Raw genomic sequence first — 21048 nt, forward strand, 5'->3', positions numbered from 1 at the left:
TCTTTGGTCGTGGAAATATAATGGTGAAAGTGAGATGAAACATATGAGTCATTTCTGAGATCACCCCTACAGTAATAACATCCTGAAGAACAGATGACTAGAGAAAATATTGACTGAAGACAAATGTACAAGATTAATATCCTGCAAGTATCAAGACTGATTTTTGCCTCTTATTTTATAAGTCTGCTTTTGATACAAAATTTGAGATCTTAGTAAAGCTTTCAGAAAGTTTCATCATAGACATAATAATAATAATAATTCATTTATATAGCGCCTAGTATCCATCTGACTAGTTGCTCAGTGGACGCTGTAATCAGAATCTGATTATTATTACCCTGGATAACCCAAGCTGCCTGTTAGGTGCTAGAAGGTTATAGACACATGACTTTATCCAACCGGGTACCCGTTTTCTGCTGGGTGAACAGAGGCAATTTTGAACAAACTCCCTTGCCTAAGGTAAGACCACATGTATCACATGTGCTTCGTTGTGGGGCAGGACTGAAGTCCTAGACACTCTCAGAAGTCAAGCTGCCAAACACGGTTACCCATCCAAGGACTCTCCGAGCTCGACATTGCTTAACTTCAACTGATTCGTGACCTGAGCTGTACGCACACCACCACATGAGGAGATAGTTTCCAAATATGATGCATCAGTGATGAAAATGATATCTGATGCAGTTCTCTGATTTTACCAAGGCCTTGTATTTTCTGTTGAATAATTAACCGTTGAGGATGGATACAATCACCTCTTTTCAAACCCCTTGTATCATCCATTTTTAATCATGATTCATTAACACATACTCTTGGATATATGGAATTGCACAATTGGTGCTGCTTCTATCAGAAATTGCTAATGAGTGATGGTTCTGTCGCTGGTTTATCAAAGTGTCCAACTGATTAGTCCCACTGAGGACAACCCAATACATACCAGAACTCTTGTTCTTATCCTAACATGTGCAAGATTCTCTTTTCAATCCTAAAGAGATTCTTGTTTCTATTTTGGAATGTGCAAAATGTATTTTCCTATATCAACATGTGCAAAATTCTTGTTTTATCCTAACAAGTGATAAGAATGTGCAAGATTCTAGTTTCTACCAAGAAATCAGGGGCGTATAGACCATTATGAAAAAAAAGCCTGGGCTTACACATGATTTTGGCTAAAACGGTTGGGCAAGTAATACTATCTAAATATAACGCTATGCAACCTATTGGGCTTACACAAAAAAATTGTCTTTCTACGCCTGGAAATGTGCATGACAACTACTCTCTCCAAAATTGTGCAAAATGTTTACTAAAGATATTTTTTGTGAATGAGAGGGTGTAATTAGATTTCTTTTCAACATAAATCTGTAAAGTTTATTATAAAGTTTCTATTAAAAGAGAATAAAAATATCCTGTTTTGATATGCACATATTCTTTACAGCCATATATATGTAAAAGCCTTCATTTCATTACACAGTAGACATTTACCAACATTGCATACTAAGGTTATTTCAAGCCACACTGTCTAGCACTATGACCAGACTGGTCGTAATCAGATGAAGTAAGACCACATGGCAGCCAGTTGACCACGGCGGAGTATTTTAATCTGGCACACAAGAAGCGTTGCGATGCCGCAGACTCGCAGTAACTGGTGCAAATGGTTTACGGATTTATCACAGACTAGTTGTCGGCTAAAAATAAACTGCAGTTATCATTTCACGAGGTTCATCCGTTTCATTTGAAGACACATGTATCTGTCACAGATCCCTATCAAAATAATTCAATTCTCCACCAAATTCCTTCCATAAAGTTGAATTTAATCATGAGAAGTATTGATCTATGGCTACTTAAAACTGGAACAAGGTCAGTCTAAATTTAGCTGATCAATGCTCGGGAGTTGAGGATAAAAGTCTGTTTTCAGTCATTGTACCTCCGTGGTGTTTTACATGGCAGCGCCTGCTGGAGACAGAAAGCCCACATTGTTGGTGTTTCTATCCCATTGAAGCCTGCTATCTGCCGATGCCATTGATGGTTTGTATCAAGTCATCCTGTCATGATGGTCTATCAGAATGTGGTATTCTGACAAGTTGATTATAAATTATACACCTAGGGATTATATCCCAAATACATCTGAGAGGATTATCAAACAGTTATTAAATGTTTAGGCTGCAGATCATTAAGCTGTGAGTGAGTGAGTGAGTGAGTGAGTGAGTGAGTGAGTGAGTGAGTGAGTGAGTGAGTGAGTGAGTGAGTGAGTGAGTGAGTGAGTGAGTGAGTGAGTGAGTGAGTGAGTGAGTGAGTGAGTGAGTGAGTGAGTGAGTGATTTGCATCATTTTTTACACTACAATATTCTAGATATATCACTATTGGGTACACAAAAAATAGGCTTCACACATTGTATGCATGAATGGAAATGAACCTGGGCCTAGATTTTCGAAGCTCTCTTAGCGCTAAGATAGTCGTAAGTGCCATACATTAGCATTAACTTATGACTATCTTAGCGCTAAGAGAGCTTCGAAAATCTAGGCCCTGGTTCTTTGACATGAGTGAACAATTCACCCACAAGGCTACCTCGCCACCTGTAAACTGTACGTAGGACATACGGACAGAATACATAAATCCTTCACAAGTATTCGCAAAGTGATTCAGAGGTTTGTTGAAGTTTTTGGTTTTATGTTTAATGAGTGAGTGAATATGGTTTTACGCCGCTTTTAGCAATATTCCAACAATATCACGGCGGGGGACACCAGAAATGGGCTTCACACTTTGTACCCATGTGGGGAATCGAACCCGGGTCTTCGGCGTGATGAGCAAACACTTTAACCACTAGGCTACCCACACACGCTTAATGACACACTGAGCAATATTCTTACTAAGCTACATGGCACAGTCTGCAAATAATCAAATTTGGACCATGATAATCCAGTGTCTTACATCATTATCTCTTGACCTCATGAAACGATGATTTGTATCAACAAATAGTCAGCAAGTCTGACCTCCCAGTGCTGTTGGCCATGTCTGATGGATTCTTCAGTTTATCAGTGGTTTGCCATGAGTTGAAATTTGAAATATTGTCAAAATATAGAATGAATACTGTCTATCACAGGTTACAAAGCTTCCTGAACATGATGTGTCAAAGAAAGATACATGTTGTGAAACAAATCCAAAGATGTGGTAACAAATTTCATGCTTTTCATTTCACAATATTTTTATATCATTCTTTGTTTGTAAAGAGATAAATATATGTTCATGGATTTGAAGGTTGATTATTTAGCATTCTAATTCAGTATAAAACAATGGCATTAGCTAATATTGTCAAATGTTGAACTCCTGTATATTGAATAATGATGTCTGAAAACACATTAAGATGTAATTAAGTAAATATATGTAAGATGTCAACAATAACCTCACATTGCTCTCCATGTGGTCAAACAGATGTGACACTCAGTCATGACATCACTCTGGATGATGTCTAGTCTGATGTCAAGTTACAACTAATGATGCCTTTACAGAGATAAAGATCAACTGCAGCAATGTCAGTTAATGTAAATAATTTCATTATTTACAATCAAAAGAAGTTAAAAAACATCCACTTCTTTCATATTCCTATAGTTAATCTGGTCCAGACTTGATTATTTACAGACCGCCGTCATATAGCTGGAATATTGCTGAGTGTGGCATAAAACTAAACTCACTCACTCCTCCTTTAGTTAATCTCTCATGCCATGGCACATTTCAGTGTAATAATATTGAAAAAGTGTGTCCTTAACTTCTCATGCCAATAGTAGTTGTACCCCTCCCCTGACCATAATTAAAAAATTGAAGGGGTGACAACCATTATTGGCATGAGTATAGTAGTATATAATGACAATAATATTCATGGCAACATGCTATGATATTTAAGTATGGTATTAAGTAAAGACATGAATTCATCAAGAGAAATATTAATATACACTTAAATATCCTGAAGTTGTCTGGGTTTCAGATACCATGTATTTCTATTTTTAAACCAACACTGGCTCATATTCAGTACAGTTAATCAGAAAAACAGTAACACCATGTAACTGTAGAATTGAAACAATAATATTTGATAAACAACTTCTTTATTACAGTGAGAGTGACGTTTAGGAGTAGGTTCAAACACCATTATCAAGCAAGTGACAGTGCTAGAACCTGCATACCGAAACCTGCGCTCTCACTGTAAGGAAGAAGTTGTTTATTGATATATTGTTATCCTTCCTTACTACTCCAGCTTGTAAATGCCTCTCAAAGAAGTATTAGACTTATCTGAGTTTAGTTTTACCCTTCCCAGCAATACTACTCCAACTTGTAAATGCCTCTCAAAGAAGTTAACTGTAGAATTACCAGCTAATATCAATTAAAAACATCATAGCCAGAGGATAACCAGTCTCGATTATCTGTGGAAACAGAAGTCATTAGGCATGGAAGACAAAGCAAGGATGAATATGATATAGATGGATTGCTGGGTTCAGCGATGATACCAGGTGTGACTCCATTTACAAGAAGCAAAACATTTGCTACAGCTTACAATATATATAATGCTGGTTTTTGCTGAAAATCATTAGCCAATTACTTTCACATCTATAAAATATGACAAGAAATAACATTGCTTTTCATCTTCCAGTAACAGGCACATCCACTAATGTCCTGCTGGCATACATAAAAGATGCTAATTGAATGTAAATCTCCTGCCACCCACCCTAACAGGGTGTAGCAACGTCAATATAAATAGTTATGCAATGTTTTGACTCTCATTAGGAATTCCTGGTATTGTTGGGAAAGTCATAAACATCTGCATAATTTAAAAGCATTTTCAAAGATGTCTCAACACATATTATTGGAGTATTTATTAGGAAATGTGTTTGAAGAAAGTCACTGTACCATATAAAGCCTATAACAAAAGCCATGAGAACGTCATTAATTCTCTGGAGGGTACGCTTGCTGAAAGTCTTCAGCTCCAAATAGAATTGCAATTTGAAATGATGGCAGCTGCCATTTAATGATGATTGTGTTCAGTTAATATATAGAGAACTATTGTCTGGAAAGTAAAATATTGAGCTGTTACTGTATACTAGTACCCATCCATCCATCTATCCATCCATCCATCCATCCATCCATCTGTCCGTCCATCCACCCATCCGTCCGTCCATCCATCCAACCATCCGCCCATCTACTCTTCTGTCCATCCATCCGTCCATCCGTCCGTCCGTCCATCCATCCGTCCGTCCATCCATCCATCCGTCCATCCATCCATCCATCCATCCATCCATCCATCCATCCATCCATCCAAATCAAATGTCAATTCTTTTACAATACTTGTTATTGGTTACTAAAAATAGCATTGAACTGATAGATATGAAATACAGTGGTACATTAAAGTCATCCAAATGATACTGGCATGTGAGGATTTGGATAATTCCCTTTTCGGTCTATCATGGTACATGTGATCCATTTGGGTAGAACTTTACCACCTTAGTGTATCCCATGACCATTGTGTTAATAGACAGGTAGTGAAAACTGTTATGTTATTCGTTTTAGTCTCATTCTAGTGAATGAAACTGTTTTCCTCACGAGAGACTATGTGATATGAATGATTGCATACACAGACATGGCATACACAGACACAGACACACAGGCAGAAAGAGACACACACAGACACACACAAGCCATTGAAGTGTTGCCTGAGAGAGATCAACTATTATAATTTCTTGTGCTAACATAATTAGACAAACGTTCATATCCTCCAATTCCTGTTGTGTTATTCAACATGCTAATCAATCCAAGTACCATTATCACAGCCCTAAACGGTGAGAGGAAATATACTTCCAATGATACAATATCAGAAAACACAATGTAAATGAGTGGTGTTTGAATAATTTGAATAACGCTTGCCAGGAATGACAATTTGCTGAAATTAGTAAACAACATCTGAACATGATGTGAAATGGACTTACATGTTACAACTTCTTGCTTGATGTTGAAGTTGATGTTTCTTGGAGACATGGCTGTGGTACACGGGAAGTCCTCCTGGTTCCGTACAATGGCCTGGAAGAAGAGAGATTGTTTACTTCAGCAGGAATGTATAGTAATGTGCAAACTTAGATAAAAGTCTAGAGCCTGTTTACATCATCATGAGTGTATATCAATGTGCAACCTTAGTAACTAGTCTATAGCCTGTTTACATCATCATGAGTGTATATCAATGTGCAACCTTAGTAACTAGTCTATAGCCTGTTTACATCATCAGGAGTGTATATTAATGTGCAACCTTAGTAACTAGTCTATAGCCTGTTTACATCATCATGAGTGTATATTAATGTGCAACCTTAGTAACTAGTCTATAGCCTGTTTACATCATCATGAGTGTATATTAATGTGCAACCTTAGTAACTAGTCCATAGCCTGTTTACATCATCATGAGTGTATATTAATGTGCAACCTTAGTAACTAGTCTATAGCCTGTTTACATCATCATGAGTGTATATTAATGTGCAACCTTAGTAACTAGTCTATAGCCTGTTTACATCATCATGAGTGTATATTAATGTGCAACCTTAGTAACTAGTCTAGTCTAGCCTGTTTACATCATCATGAGTGTATATTAATGTGCAACCTTAGTAACTAGTCTATAGCCTGTTTACATCATCATGAGTGTATATTAATGTGCAACCTTAGTAACTAGTCTATAGCCTGTTTACATCATCATGAGTGTATATTAATGTGCAACCTTAGTAACTAGTCTATAGCCTGTTTACATCATCATGAGTGTATATTAATGTGCAACCTTAGTAACTAGTCTATAGCCTGTTTACATCATCAGAGAGTGTATATCAATGTGCAACCTTAGTAACTAGTCTATAGCCTGTTTACATCATCATGAGTGTATATTAATGTGCAACCTTAGTAACTAGTCTAGAGATTGTTTACATCATCAGGAGTGTATATCAATGTGCAACCTTAGTAACTAGTCTAGAGCCTGTTTACATCATCAGGAGTGTATATCAATGTGCAACCTTTGTAACTAGTCTAGAGATTGTTTACATCATCAGGAGTGTATATCAATGTGCAACCTTTGTAACTAGTCTAGAGATTGTTTACATCATCAGGAGTGTATATCAATGTGCAACCTTAGTAACTAGTCTATAGCCTGTTTACATCATCAGGAGTGTATATCAATGTGCAACCTTAGTAACTAGTCTATAGCCTGTTTACATCATCACGAGTGTATATCAGTGTGCAACCTTTGTAACTAGTCTAGAGATTGTTTACATCATCAGGAGTGTATATCAATGTGCAACCTTTGTAACTAGTCTAGAGATTGTTTACATCATCAGGAGTGTATATCAATGTGCAACCTTAGTAACTAGTCTATAGCCTGTTTACATCATCACGAGTGTATATCAGTGTGCAACCTTAGTAACTAATCTATAGCCTGTTTACATCATCAGGAGTGTATATCAATGTGCAACCTTACTAAAAAGTCTATAGCCTGTTTACATCATCAGGAGTGTATATCAGTGTGCAACCTTAGTAACTAGTCTAGAGATTGTTTACATCATCAGGAGTGTATATCAATGTGCAACCTTAGTAACTAGTCCAGAGATTGTTTACATCATCATCATGAGTGTATATCAATGTGCAACCTTAGTTGCTAGTATATAGCCTGTTAACATCATCACGAGTGTATATCAGTGTGCAACCTTAGTAACTAATCTATAGCCTGTTTACATCATCAGGAGTGTATATCAATGTGCAACCTTACTAAAAAGTTGAGCCTGTTTACATCATCAGGAGTGTATATCAGTGTGCAACCTTAGTAACTAGTCCAGAGATTGTTTACATCATCAGGAGTGTATATCAATGTGCAACCTTAGTAACTAGTCCAGAGATTGTTTACATCATCAGGAGTGTATATCAATGTGCAACCTTAGTTGCTAGTATATAGCCTGTTAACATCATCACGAGTGTATATCAGTGTGCAACCTTAGTAACTAATCTATAGCCTGTTTACATCATCAGGAGTGTATATCAATGTGCAACCTTACTAAAAAGTCGAGCCTGTTTACATCATCAGGAGTGTATATCAGTGTGCAACCTTAGTAACTAGTCCAGAGATTGTTTACATCATCAGGAGTGTATATCAATGTGCAACCTTTGTAACTAGTCTAGAGATTGTTTACATCATCAGGAGTGTATATCAATGTGCAACCTTAGTAACTAGTCTATAGCCTGTTTACATCATCACGAGTGTATATCAGTGTGCAACCTTAGTAACTAGTCCAGAGATTGTTTACATCATCAGGAGTGTATATCAATGTGCAACCTTTGTAACTAGTCTAGAGATTGTTTACATCATCAGGAGTGTATATCAATGTGCAACCTTAGTAACTAGTCTATAGCCTGTTTACATCATCACGAGTGTATATCAGTGTGCAACCTTAGTAACTAATCTATAGCCTGTTTACATCATCAGGAGTGTATATCAATGTGCAACCTTACTAAAAAGTCGAGCCTGTTTACATCATCAGGAGTGTATATCAGTGTGCAACCTTAGTAACTAGTCTATAGCCTGTTTACATCATCACGAGTGTATATCAGTGTGCAACCTTAGTAACTAATCTATAGCCTGTTTACATCATCAGGAGTGTATATCAATGTGCAACCTTACTAAAAAGTCGAGCCTGTTTACATCATCAGGAGTGTATATCAGTGTGCAACCTTAGTAACTAGTCTATAGCCTGTTTACATCATCAGGAGAGTATATCAATGTGCAACCTTACTAAAAAGTCGAGCCTGTTTACATCATCAGGAGTGTATATCAGTGTGCAACCTTAGTAACTAATCTATAGCCTGTTTACATCATCAGGAGTGTATATCAATGTGCAACCTTACTAAAAAGTTGAGCCTGTTTACATCATCACGAGTGTATATCAGTGTGCAACCTTAGTAACTAATCTATAGCCTGTTTACATCATCAGGAGTGTATATCAATGTGCAACCTTACTAAAAAGTCGAGCCTGTTTACATCATCAGGAGTGTATATCAGTGTGCAACCTTAGTAACTAGTCTATAGCCTGTTTACATCATCACGAGTGTATATCAGTGTGCAACCTTAGTAACTAATCTATAGCCTGTTTACTTCAGCAGGAGTGTATATCAATGTGCAACCTTACTAAAAAGTCGAGCCTGTTTACATCATCAGGAGTGTATATCAGTGTGCATCCTTAGTAACTAGTCTATAGCCTGTTTACATCATCAGGAGTGTATATCAATGTGCAACCTTACTAAAAAGTTGAGCCTGTTTACATCATCAGGAGTGTATATCAGTGTGCAACCTTAGTAACTAGTCTATAGCCTGTTTACATCATCAGGAGTGTATATCAATGTGCAACCTTAGTAACTAGTCTATAGCCTGTTTACATCATCAGGAGTGTATATCAATGTGCAACCTTAGTAACTAGTGTATAGCCTGTTAACATCATCAGGAGTGTATATCAATGTGCAACCTTAGTAACTAGTCTATAGCCTGTTTACATCATCAGGAGTGTATATCAATGTGCAACCTTAGTAACTAGTGTATAGCCTGTTTACATCATCACGAGTGTATATCAGTGTGCAACCTTTGTAACTAGTCTAGAGATTGTTTACATCATCAGGAGTGTATATCAATGTGCAACCTTTGTAACTAGTCTAGAGATTGTTTACATCATCAGGAGTGTATATCAATGTGCAACCTTACTAAAAAGTTGAGCCTGTTTACATCATCAGGAGTGTATATCAGTGTGCAACCTTAGTAACTAATCTATAGCCTGTTTACATCATCAGGAGTGTATATCAATGTGCAACCTTACTAAAAAGTCGAGCCTGTTTACATCATCAGGAGTGTATATCAGTGTGCAACCTTAGTAACTAGTCTATAGCCTGTTTACATCATCAGAATGAAAGTGTATATCAGTGTGCAACCTTAGTAACTAATCTATAGCCTGTTTACATCATCACGAGTGTATATCAGTGTGCAACCTTAGTAACTAATCTATAGCCTGTTTACTTCAGCAGGAGTGTATATCAATGTGCAACCTTACTAAAAAGTCGAGCCTGTTTACATCATCAGGAGTGTATATCAGTGTGCATCCTTAGTAACTAGTCTATAGCCTGTTTACATCATCAGGAGTGTATATCAATGTGCAACCTTACTAAAAAGTTGAGCCTGTTTACATCATCAGGAGTGTATATCAGTGTGCAACCTTAGTAACTAGTCTATAGCCTGTTTACATCATCAGGAGTGTATATCAATGTGCAACCTTAGTAACTAGTCTATAGCCTGTTTACATCATCAGGAGTGTATATCAATGTGCAACCTTAGTAACAAGTCTAGAGAATGGTTGGATCATCAGGAGTGTATATCAATGTGCAACCTTAGTAACTAGTCTATAGCCTGTTTGCATCATCAGGAGTGTATATCAATGTGCAATCTTAGTAACTAGTCTAGAGATTGTTAACATCATCAGGAGCGTATATCAATGTGCAACCTTAGTAACAAGTCTAGAGATTGTTTACATCATCAGGAGTGTATATCAATGTTCATCAGGAGTGTATATCGATATATAGAGGCAGTTTGAAAAAGGTATTGTTTACAACATAAAAATGAGTTTAATTCAAGAGTTGCACACACTTCAACTTCTTCATCGGGAACACTATCATTCATGACTTCAGAGATTTATGTACCGGTACATAAATGTTATAATACAGTTAAAGTTTTATTTCAACCAAGGGAATATTTCTATTGATATCTATGGAACAAATTAATCATTAACACCCATCTGTAATTCTGATGCAAGCCTGGAATTTTGTATTTCATTTCATTTCTTTGGAGTGAGTGAGTGAGTTTAGGTTTACGCTGCACTCTGTACAGAGGTCTGTAAATGATCGAGTGTGGACCAGACAATCCAGTGATCAACAGCATGAGCATCGATCTGCACAATTGGGAACCGATGACATGTGTCAACCAAGCCAGTGAGCCTGACCACCCGATCCCGTTAGTCGTCTCTTACAACAAGCATGGGTTACTGAAGGTTCATTCTAACCCAGACCTTCACGGGTTCATTTCATTGGAAAACAATGCACGATATAAAATATTCTTTTTAATATCAAACTATGTATATTCTTCACATCCTATATTTCCAAAATTTTAAGGCACATTATTATTTGACAGTTGCAGTGAGAATAGGGAATAAAGTATTTCTTAAAAGGAAATTCCAGGTATATTCATTTCAAATGATAAAGACAGCATCAATTTTGTTTTGTGAACTGACATGAAACACTGACTCCCTCTATAATAACTTCATGAAATTGTATGTCTCACATATTCTTATAATAAATAATGTATCTGAGCATACTTTTGCCTGAATCATCAAGAGTTTTTTTTGGCTACCAATCAAGATGAAGGAGACACATTTAAATTGGTTGAATCATGGTATGTAAAAAGTAAAATTGATAAAGTCAGAATTCAGGTTTATCTAAAAATGAATACACAGCTATGCGTGTTCTATGGCAGGCGACTCACTTAAAAAACAATAAGGGAAGATTCAATAAGAGTGATGTTCTATTTGCCTTTATCAGTGATGTTCTATTTACCTGTATGAGTGATGTTCTATTTGACTGTATGAGTGATATTCTATTTGCCTGTATAGGTGATGTTCTATTTGCCTGTATGAGTGATGTTCTATTTGCCTGTATCTGTAATGTTCTATTTGCCTGTATGAGTGATGTTCTATTTGCCTGTATCTGTAATGTTCTATATGCCTGTATGAGTGATATTCTGTTTGCCTGTATAGGTGATGTTCTATTTGCCTGTATGAGTGATGTTCTATTTGCCTGTATAGGTGATATTCTATTTGCCTGTATGAGTGATGTTCTATTTGCCTGTATTGGTGATGTTCTATTTGCCTGTATGGTGATGTTCTATTTGCCTGTATCGGTGACTTCTGTGCATCACTGAACATCAAGTGTGTGTGTGTTTACAGAAAGTCTCCAGCTACATGATGTCAGCCTATAAATGATAAAATCTGGATCAGACAATCCAGTGACTGACATCATGAGCATCTGTCTATGCGACTGGGATAAAATAAAATTCATCGACCAAGTCAGTGAGTCTAACAACTCAGTCCCATTGGTCACTTCTTTCCAGATATGGGTTGCTGGTGACCAATTGTAACCCAAATCTCAATTTAACATTTAGCAAGTCAGGCATTTCATGTGATTTATTGTTTGCTTGCAAAACATTCTTTATAATTTCCTGTCACATAAGCATGTTGATAATGTATGGCACATTCACAACCACAGTCTGCTATTGGCATACACTAATTCCTTTTCCTACTTAGGAATGATTTAACTGCAATAAATCTTGAGGACATTTTACAGTTCTTTATAATGTATTGTGATACCAGCTGATGACCTATCGACAAAGTATTAACACAACAGTGGAATAAAGCGAAGGTAAACCAAGCTGGTAAACAAAGATGGCAGCTATAATTGGTAAACAAAAATTGTAAACAAAGACAGTAGAAGATGGCAGAAAATAATGTTTCTGAGCTGACAATTTTGACATAATCTATTTGTAATCCGAAAGAGTATCAGCTCAGAGGAAATGCTTGTACAGAAACAATACCCAAAACAACTGATATCTTCTCTTGAACGAAAATGACAGGTTATCCAGTGATAATTGCTCGCAGAGTGTACTTGATGCTATTTTCCTACTGGCTACATGTGATTACTGTGTTACTGCAGCATGTATTGCATGCCATACAGCTCCGTGATATATGAACACTTCATTACTAGATGTCATTACTGTAATTTATCCCATATGGACAATTGATGGGGACATAAGTAAGAACGAAATTTTAGATTTTAAATTGCTTGAAGTTAAATATGACATGTTTTCACAGAATTCAAAGTCAATTTTAGAAAAACTATTTATATATTTATAATAAAGATTTGTTGCCATTGTTGTTAAACATAACAATATTAAACAATTTTTCACAATTACAAGCCATTAACCAAGACATTTGACCATGTTCGCTTGCCTTTTACATCAGTACAGGTTGCTAGAGCGATATTTGAACCTGGATATCCCCGTGTAATGCAACAATAATGAACACAACAAAAGAAACAAGAATTACAAAAACACTGACAACAATAATAATTATGCACAGAATGAAATCAACAACAATTTTCAGAACAATGGTGGAAAATATTTAAATACTGTCTGCAACAATAATATTAAAACAACCATTATTAAAACGGTAAAATTATGATCAAAATAACAAAAATCATACCAAAAACAGCAATAATTATAAAAACAATGAAATAAAAAATAATCATGATATGAAATTGAACAAGAATGATCAATACCATAGTAACAAGAAACTGTACGATAATAGTAACTTTTATCAATTTTAAAAATTTAATAAAAGATTATCAAGAGAATCTATGATGACAGGAATTTCTTACCCTGACTTCAATGTTGAGCTGTTTATCTGACTTCTTCTGTCGGAGTGTGTGAAGGAATCTGGAGACAGTGATTGGTTCCTGGCACACTGAAGCTACTGCCTTCTCCTCTTTGGCTGCAGAGTCCATAGACAAACCACACATTACTTTAAACTTCAACAACTGGGCATTAAAGGAACGTAACAATTTCTTGCCCATGTTTATCATGACTTAGTACCATAGAGGATGGAAAAAACTGTTGCACAGCAGTCCGTCATTGCTACACTCAGTTAGAAGAATAAATCCAAAAGTGACATCAACATGCCAGTGGTACTGCACATGAGAGTGCAGGCCAAGCATATCGGAGAATCAATTTGCATGTTTTGTCATGTATGTGAGAGAATTAAAAGGCTAAGCTTGGTTGACTGTGCATCGCCATGCGAGTGATGCATGTCTTGTCGATGTGTTGTGTAGTTCCGAACTGTCACAGTCTCAATGAACCTACTGCACATGCTCGCTCACAAAAAGTCACATGACAATCAATGAAATTGTTCCAAGTCTCTGGGGAGTTATGAGTTTAGACGATGATCTCCGTGATGGATACTGACGGCTGGGACAACTAGCAGAGGTATCACAGTGCTACCTACACCTGATTCAGTCCAGCATTTCTTCTCTCTAAGTCTCCTCTACCTTTCATTCTGACCAATATAGTAGCACAGCGATGGTAATCACGCTCACCTCTGCGAGAGCCTCTTCCCAACAACGCTGTCAGAACATCCAGGAAAGATAATTGAAAATTATGTCAATACAATGTGTTAACAGTCACAACGTGTCATTCAATCCACAGGGCCGTTTGTTTTACATGAATCACGGGGTGAGAGACAGAAAAACCACACAGTAGGTTGATGACAAAGTTATCTGGTCATGACAATGCATCAAGCCTTTCATTTGTGTCCACACTCATGGCATATGTCTGAGGAGGGGCTGGAATAACGCAATCGTTGGTACCAATTGTTATTCCGTATTTGAACATGGAAAACACACCACATTGTCTAAAACACCAGCGAATACATGGAAAACTGGCAGGCTGTCTCTCAAAGCACACAGTGGACGAGCAGAAAGGATCCCTCAGCCCCACTAAGCCATACTAAATATTGATTCTGCGGAATCTTGAAGACTAGGAGAATGGAATTCCCTAATCCGTGTAACATCATCGGATAATCTGGGAGTAGCTTATGCATGCTGCATGAAGGATGTGGCATACATGTGGCATACATGTGGCATACATGTGGCAATGTTTTCTGTGCTTCTGATCAAGATGGTGGCCATCATTCTAACTGCCCACAGCAGGAAGGTTCAATGGCATATCGGCCATACCAGACACCCTAAGGATTTGGCGAACACATTGCCATCACCCTCAACCATGACAAACTAGCTCGGCAGCGACGGAATCACACTCTAGCTGCGAAGTTCCAGATTTCTTCAGACGTCTTAAAATAGATTTAATTTCTACTGGCTCACTTCTCCAAGAAAGCTCTAATTTAGGATCCCATATTTTTTTCTCTTCCTCAAATCCATCACTACTGATTTCTGTGAAACCCATTTGAGATAAACAGTTCTGCACTAATATGAACAGAAAATTCAAACAAATAAATGATAATTCAGTAACATTTTTTCTAGAAAGATTTGACATGTTAACATTGAAAATAAGATCAGTTTACAATATCTTCTCAATTTAAATTAAGGTTATTCATAATTAATGCTAATATATGCATAAATATGATAATGAATTGAAATTCATGAAACCCCAAGGCTTAACAATTTGTATTCAACTTAGTGAACTAAATAGTTTGAATACTGACTGAGACAACACCAACACCACAACTCACTTCATGCGTGCTCTGGTGCACAAACAAAGATATATATAGATGTATAGTTAAGATATATAGACGAGAACAGTAATTTTATTCCACCTTTGACCCTGACAATTAGCATTTCTTTGTGAGAAATCTTTCTCTTTCCTTTCACTGAAATTGAGAGTTTCTGAATCCGAAGATTATTTTGTGAAATATACCATTCCTGAAAGATCTCTCTATATGTTCAATCAATTTGTACAGTTTACTTATGTAAAAATAAATTAATTAATGACTTTTTATAATAAATATCTTTGCAAAATTCAGTTTGTGCTTTAGATATCAGGCATATTTTAACTATACCATTAAGATTTAACCAGGAATTTAGCAGTGTAATACAAGGAATTTGATCTGTGTGGGATACATAACTGAAAGGCTGTTTTAAACAGAGTTGAATCTATAATACTACACATTCAGCTGTGAACTAGAAGACTTCCCATCAACAATAACAATAAAGGCCTTTTGTCCATTTAACAACTGCGAGTGGTCACTGTAATGATTGATTGTAGTGGTTTATAATACACAGATGGTGTCATATCTCATGCTACACTGCTGTCACTTGGTCACATCATCATGAAAAATCAATAACATGATTGATGCTTAATGATTCTTAATACTTTATTAATGAATCAACAAATGATTGGCCAACACATTGCTTTGCTTCGTTTTAAGCTTGATTAACATTAGTTTTGGGTAACAACAGCTTTGCAACAGAAAACAATGACATGGTTTTATGAAATTAAATATCTTCAGTAGTGCATTTCCACTGAGGGATTGGTCATTTATTATTTTGGGAAGGGTTGGGGAACTTAGGGGTGTACCATACTTTGCTGACTCCTAATTCATATCTTGCCCCTACCCCAAATTCATATTTTTATCATCTCCTCCCCCAATTAATTAATTTCTTCATGACTCTCCTCCTCTATAACAAAGACCAGTCCCAAGATTAAACATTCAAATCAGTACTCATTTATTAAAAAAGAATATTAGAACTGGTATATTTTTCATGGCCTCCTCCATATGCACCCCTTCTTTCTGTGTGTCATTTTTCATGACACTACCCCTAATCTCACCCCTTCCATCCCTCCCCAGTGATAAATGGTCCCTAAACCCATCCTTTGTAATGGCGACAGTTTAAAAAGACCTCATGATGAAGAAGAACAATCAGTCTGAAGACAGAAGGTCTTTGTATTGTTTCAACCAACAACGCACTAACAGCCTCGCCACAATGATTTGAACCAATGAGAGATGAAACACTGCTACTGTCTCACTCCACTCCACACATTCGCGAGTTCAATAAATAATTAATACACATAGCACTTTGTGTTATAATCATACTTTCATATCTAAAGATAGTGAAAATATTTCCTCAGAACACAATGATCATCTGTTGGTATTATTGATTGATTTCTCAGTCACAAATGTGATTTACTTGGGCTGGCCCCTATACATTATTGATAGTGTTGGTGTACTAGTCTGACTCAAGGCATGGAGGAAGGGTATAGTGGACCTTGGGACCCTGGAGCCCTGGAACCCTTTGGGGACATCATCTAATACAACCAAGTCCCCCTTCTGTGGATAACTGTCAAGACTATGACAGCCTGATAGTTAAATATTACCCATAAGGGTTGAAAGACATAGTGTAATAACTTTCTGATGTTTGCAGGTGTGGAATTTATTGATTCTTATAGACCCTTGGTCAGTTGAGGCTATGATGTGCCACAATGGGACAGTGTTGGGATCAGTATGAAATGGAGACATCCATTTTCCATGATGCTGACAACATCATGTCATCAGGACAACAGACTAGTCCGTGAAGTTTCTTCAAGTGGTGTGTGTGTTCTTGTGCAATGTTGGTCACAGAAAATCGTTGGATTGGTGAACGTGTTTGGCAACTTTACTCCTGAGAGTTTCTAGGAGTTCAGTCCTGTCCCACAATGAAACACACTTGACACATGTGGTCTCACCTTAAGCATGTGGGTTTGTTCAAAATTGCCTGTTTACACAGCAGTGAATGGGTACCCAGTGGGATAGGTCATATGACTGTTAACCTTCTAATGCCACACAGGCAGCTTAACTGGGATAATACTGTCTTAGCACTTTGAGCATGCACAAGTATGTGGATATAGGCACTTCATACATTCTCTTATGAGAGATGCCCGCTGTATTTGTGACTTGTAGTGATCCATGATCATCAACCATATACATGTATCTATTTCAGTAAAAGTTTCCTTAGTGATGGAGAAAAGCCTTTTGTGGTGTAGTGGTTAGAGCATACAAACCCAATATCCAGTAAAACTGCGGAAGGTCGCTGGTTCGGATTCCCCCGTCATACCAAAAGACGTTAAAATATGGTACTTGTTGGTCCCTGCCTGGTGCTCGGCATTAATGGGTACAACAAGGACTGGTCGGCGCGGAGTCAGTATAATGTGTCTGAGTGGGGTATTCATGCTTCACTGCAGCATGGTACCTCAGTGGGCTAGCACTATTCATAAAACCAGCTTAAGTCTGGGCTAGTACAAGCAGCCGCATATACACATACACACACATGCACACACGTCGTCATATGAGCGAAATATTCTCCAGCACAACGTTAAACCCAATTTCACCTCACCTGATGGTGGTGGAAGTTAAAAGCCTTCTTGGTATTGGATCATTTTCTATATGTTCTCTTCCAGCCTTGAACCCTAGAGTTGACAACATGTTTGCGTGTATGACTGCATGACAGCACAGTGGTCAAGTTTCATGAACAGAGAATATCTAGTGTCTGTGATGCTTTGGGAAATATGATGCCAGTTGATGTGTATGTTGTTCCAAAGCAGCCTTCAGGCATGGAATGTATTGTACATACATGAAAACTGTCATCCTTCATCCACATCCTCCATGGATGGAACATTGTGGCCAAAGCTTGAGTTGATGATGGAATATGGTTAATGAAATCAGCTCCTGTGGGTGCATCATGGCCATGCTATTATCAATACCACCTTTCAGTAATACAAACCACCAGTCGCAATGATCATCAACGATGTCTGGAATATAATAATTCATGTATCAAATTGTTTGATCATTCACATATCATAATTAACCTACAACAAACAGAATTAGAAATTGATTTTAGTGTTTATGTCAGACATTTGAATTACAAATTTGGTGTTTGTGTGTCAACAACCATGTCAACTCAAACATGAACAGTTGGAAATTCCATGTTAATTACTTTCCTGTTGGAGTTGAGAGAATAGCATTGAGGCATGGTTTCAGTGTTTCAGTATCTGGTATATTCCCTGGATATTTTATGTGCACTTCTATCAATATCTTTTTTAATTGACTTATTAACACTTGAGACGAGCAGTTTTTGACAAGAAAAAAAAATTAAATATAATTTTTTCCCCGGAAGCACATGCAGCGATGTAATCAGTCCACCTCTCTGTGCCCTGACATAGAAACATATCTGTGTGTTTCCATACAATCACAGATTGTATCAGTGTTTTGGTAACAAGTGCTGTTTTATCATACACACTGGCAGTGGGGTAGCCTAATGGTTAAAACATTTCGCTCATCATGCTGAAGACCAGGGTTCAATTCCCACATGGGTACAATGTGTGAAGCCCGCTGTGATATTGCTGGATATTGCTAAAAGTGGTGTAAAACTAAACTCACTCACTCACTCACTCACTCACTCACTCTCATACACAGCCTCAAGTTCCTACCAGACTAGAACATGTAGGGATTCCAGGTAAGAATATAGTACCCTGCAACCTTTGTTGGTCATAAGAGATGACTTAATGGATCAGGTGTTCAGGCTATGGGTTCAGGCCCTGATAGTGCTGATCAATATTGATCACTGGATTGTCTGGTCTAAACTTAATATGCACTGACAGGTGTCATGCAGTAGGAATATTCCAAAGTCCATCACTAAACACACACACACACACACACACACACACACATGCACATGCGCCATACACATGCTTACGCCATCAACACACACACACACACACACACACACACACACACGCACACACACACACACACACACACACCAACACACTCACAAACACTTGACTAGAAAAGACATGCATCACTACAACAATGCTTATTATTACCAAGTGATGGAGGAACGTAGCGTAGATGTACAGTCATTGGAGTTCTCCATTTTTTCAGGGGGTGGTGGGGTAGCCTAGTGGTTACATCATTTGCTCATGACAACAACTGCCTGGGTTCGATTCCCTACATGGACATAATGTCCATTACTTTTGTTCCCTGCTACAATATTGCAGGATTATTGCTGACACCAACATAAATCCCAACGCACTCACTGTTCCAAGTCCATGGTACCACACACAAACTGCATCAGTTCCAGCTATACATCAACAACATACACTCATTTCATCCTTCTTCAAATCATTCCACATATCCTATTTCAGTTCTCTCCACATATTTATCTCCATCAATATTTAATTTGTCCACACATACACATCCAATGTGTAGTCGGCACTGTGTGTCAACTTGAGCCTCCGACACGGCCAATTATGTGTAATTTGTAGACTGTCTGTGCCTGTGCTGTTGTCTGTATGTGGAAGTAGACGATCATGAGGACTTGATATTAACTCAGTTACGGCCATCAATGTCTGCATGTGCATACCACAATGCAGTTATGGCTTCTATTGTGGCTGTATGAAGTGGTAAATGACGTTACTGTCATCTAATTGTTGGCCACCTCCATGCAAGTCTGGAGTTACGGAGTTATCTGTCGTGGGATATATGACTTAATGGAGGAAAACAGGATTGGAAATTGGACAGGAAAGCAGTTTGGTTATTGATAGATGAATCTTTTTGTTGAACCATTTTCGTAGCATAATATTTTGGTACGCGATTTCTGAACCTTCTCCTCTAGACCCTGTTTTGCACATTTTATTTAAAATCTACTTTAACATCTACTGTGTTACAGATCCTTGTTACTGTTGATTTTGTTACTTGATCCTTGCTACTGTTGATTTTGTTACTTGATCCTTGCTACTGTTGATTTTGTTACTTGATCCTTGCTACTGTTGATTTTGTTACTTGATCCTTGTTACTGTTGATTTTGTTACTTGATCCTTGTTACTGTTGATTTTGTTACTTGATCCTTGTTACTGTTGATTTTGTTACTTGATCCTTGTTACTGTTGATTTTTTTGTTACTTGATCCTTTGTTATCTTGATCCGTTGTTACTGTGGATTTTGTTACTTGATCCTTGTTACTGTTGATTTTGTTACTTGATCTGCTGTTACTGTTGATTTTGTTACTTGATCCGTTGTTACTGTTGATTTTGTTACTTGATCCGTTGTTACTGTGGATTTTGTTACTTGATCCTTGTTACTGTGGATTTTGTTACTTGATCCGTTGTTACTGTGGATTTTGTTACTTGATCCATTGCTACTGTTGATTTTGTTACTTGATCCATTGTTACTGTTGATTTTGTTACTTGATCCGTTGTTACTGTTGATTTTGTTACTTGATCCTTGTTACTGTTTTGTTACTTGATCCTTGTTGTTACTGTACTTGATCCTTGATCTTGTTACTGTGGATTTTGTTACTTGATCCTTTGCTACTGTTGATTTTGTTACTTGATCCTTGTTACTGTTGGATTTTGTTACTTGATCCTTGT

At 37.3% G+C, this 21048-nt stretch overlaps 1 pseudogene; it reads right to left on the reverse strand.

Moving 5' to 3' along the window:
* The window catches only part of LOC124276329, a 97533-nt pseudogene extending 82890 nt beyond the window's left edge, over positions 1–14643 (reverse strand).
* Between the last annotated feature and the right edge of the window lie 6405 nt (positions 14644–21048).

The sequence above is a fragment of the Haliotis rubra genome, unplaced genomic scaffold, assembly GCF_003918875.1.
Source record: "Haliotis rubra isolate DU_JTF1 unplaced genomic scaffold, ASM391887v1 Scf208, whole genome shotgun sequence".
NCBI lineage: Eukaryota > Metazoa > Mollusca > Gastropoda > Lepetellida > Haliotidae > Haliotis > Haliotis rubra.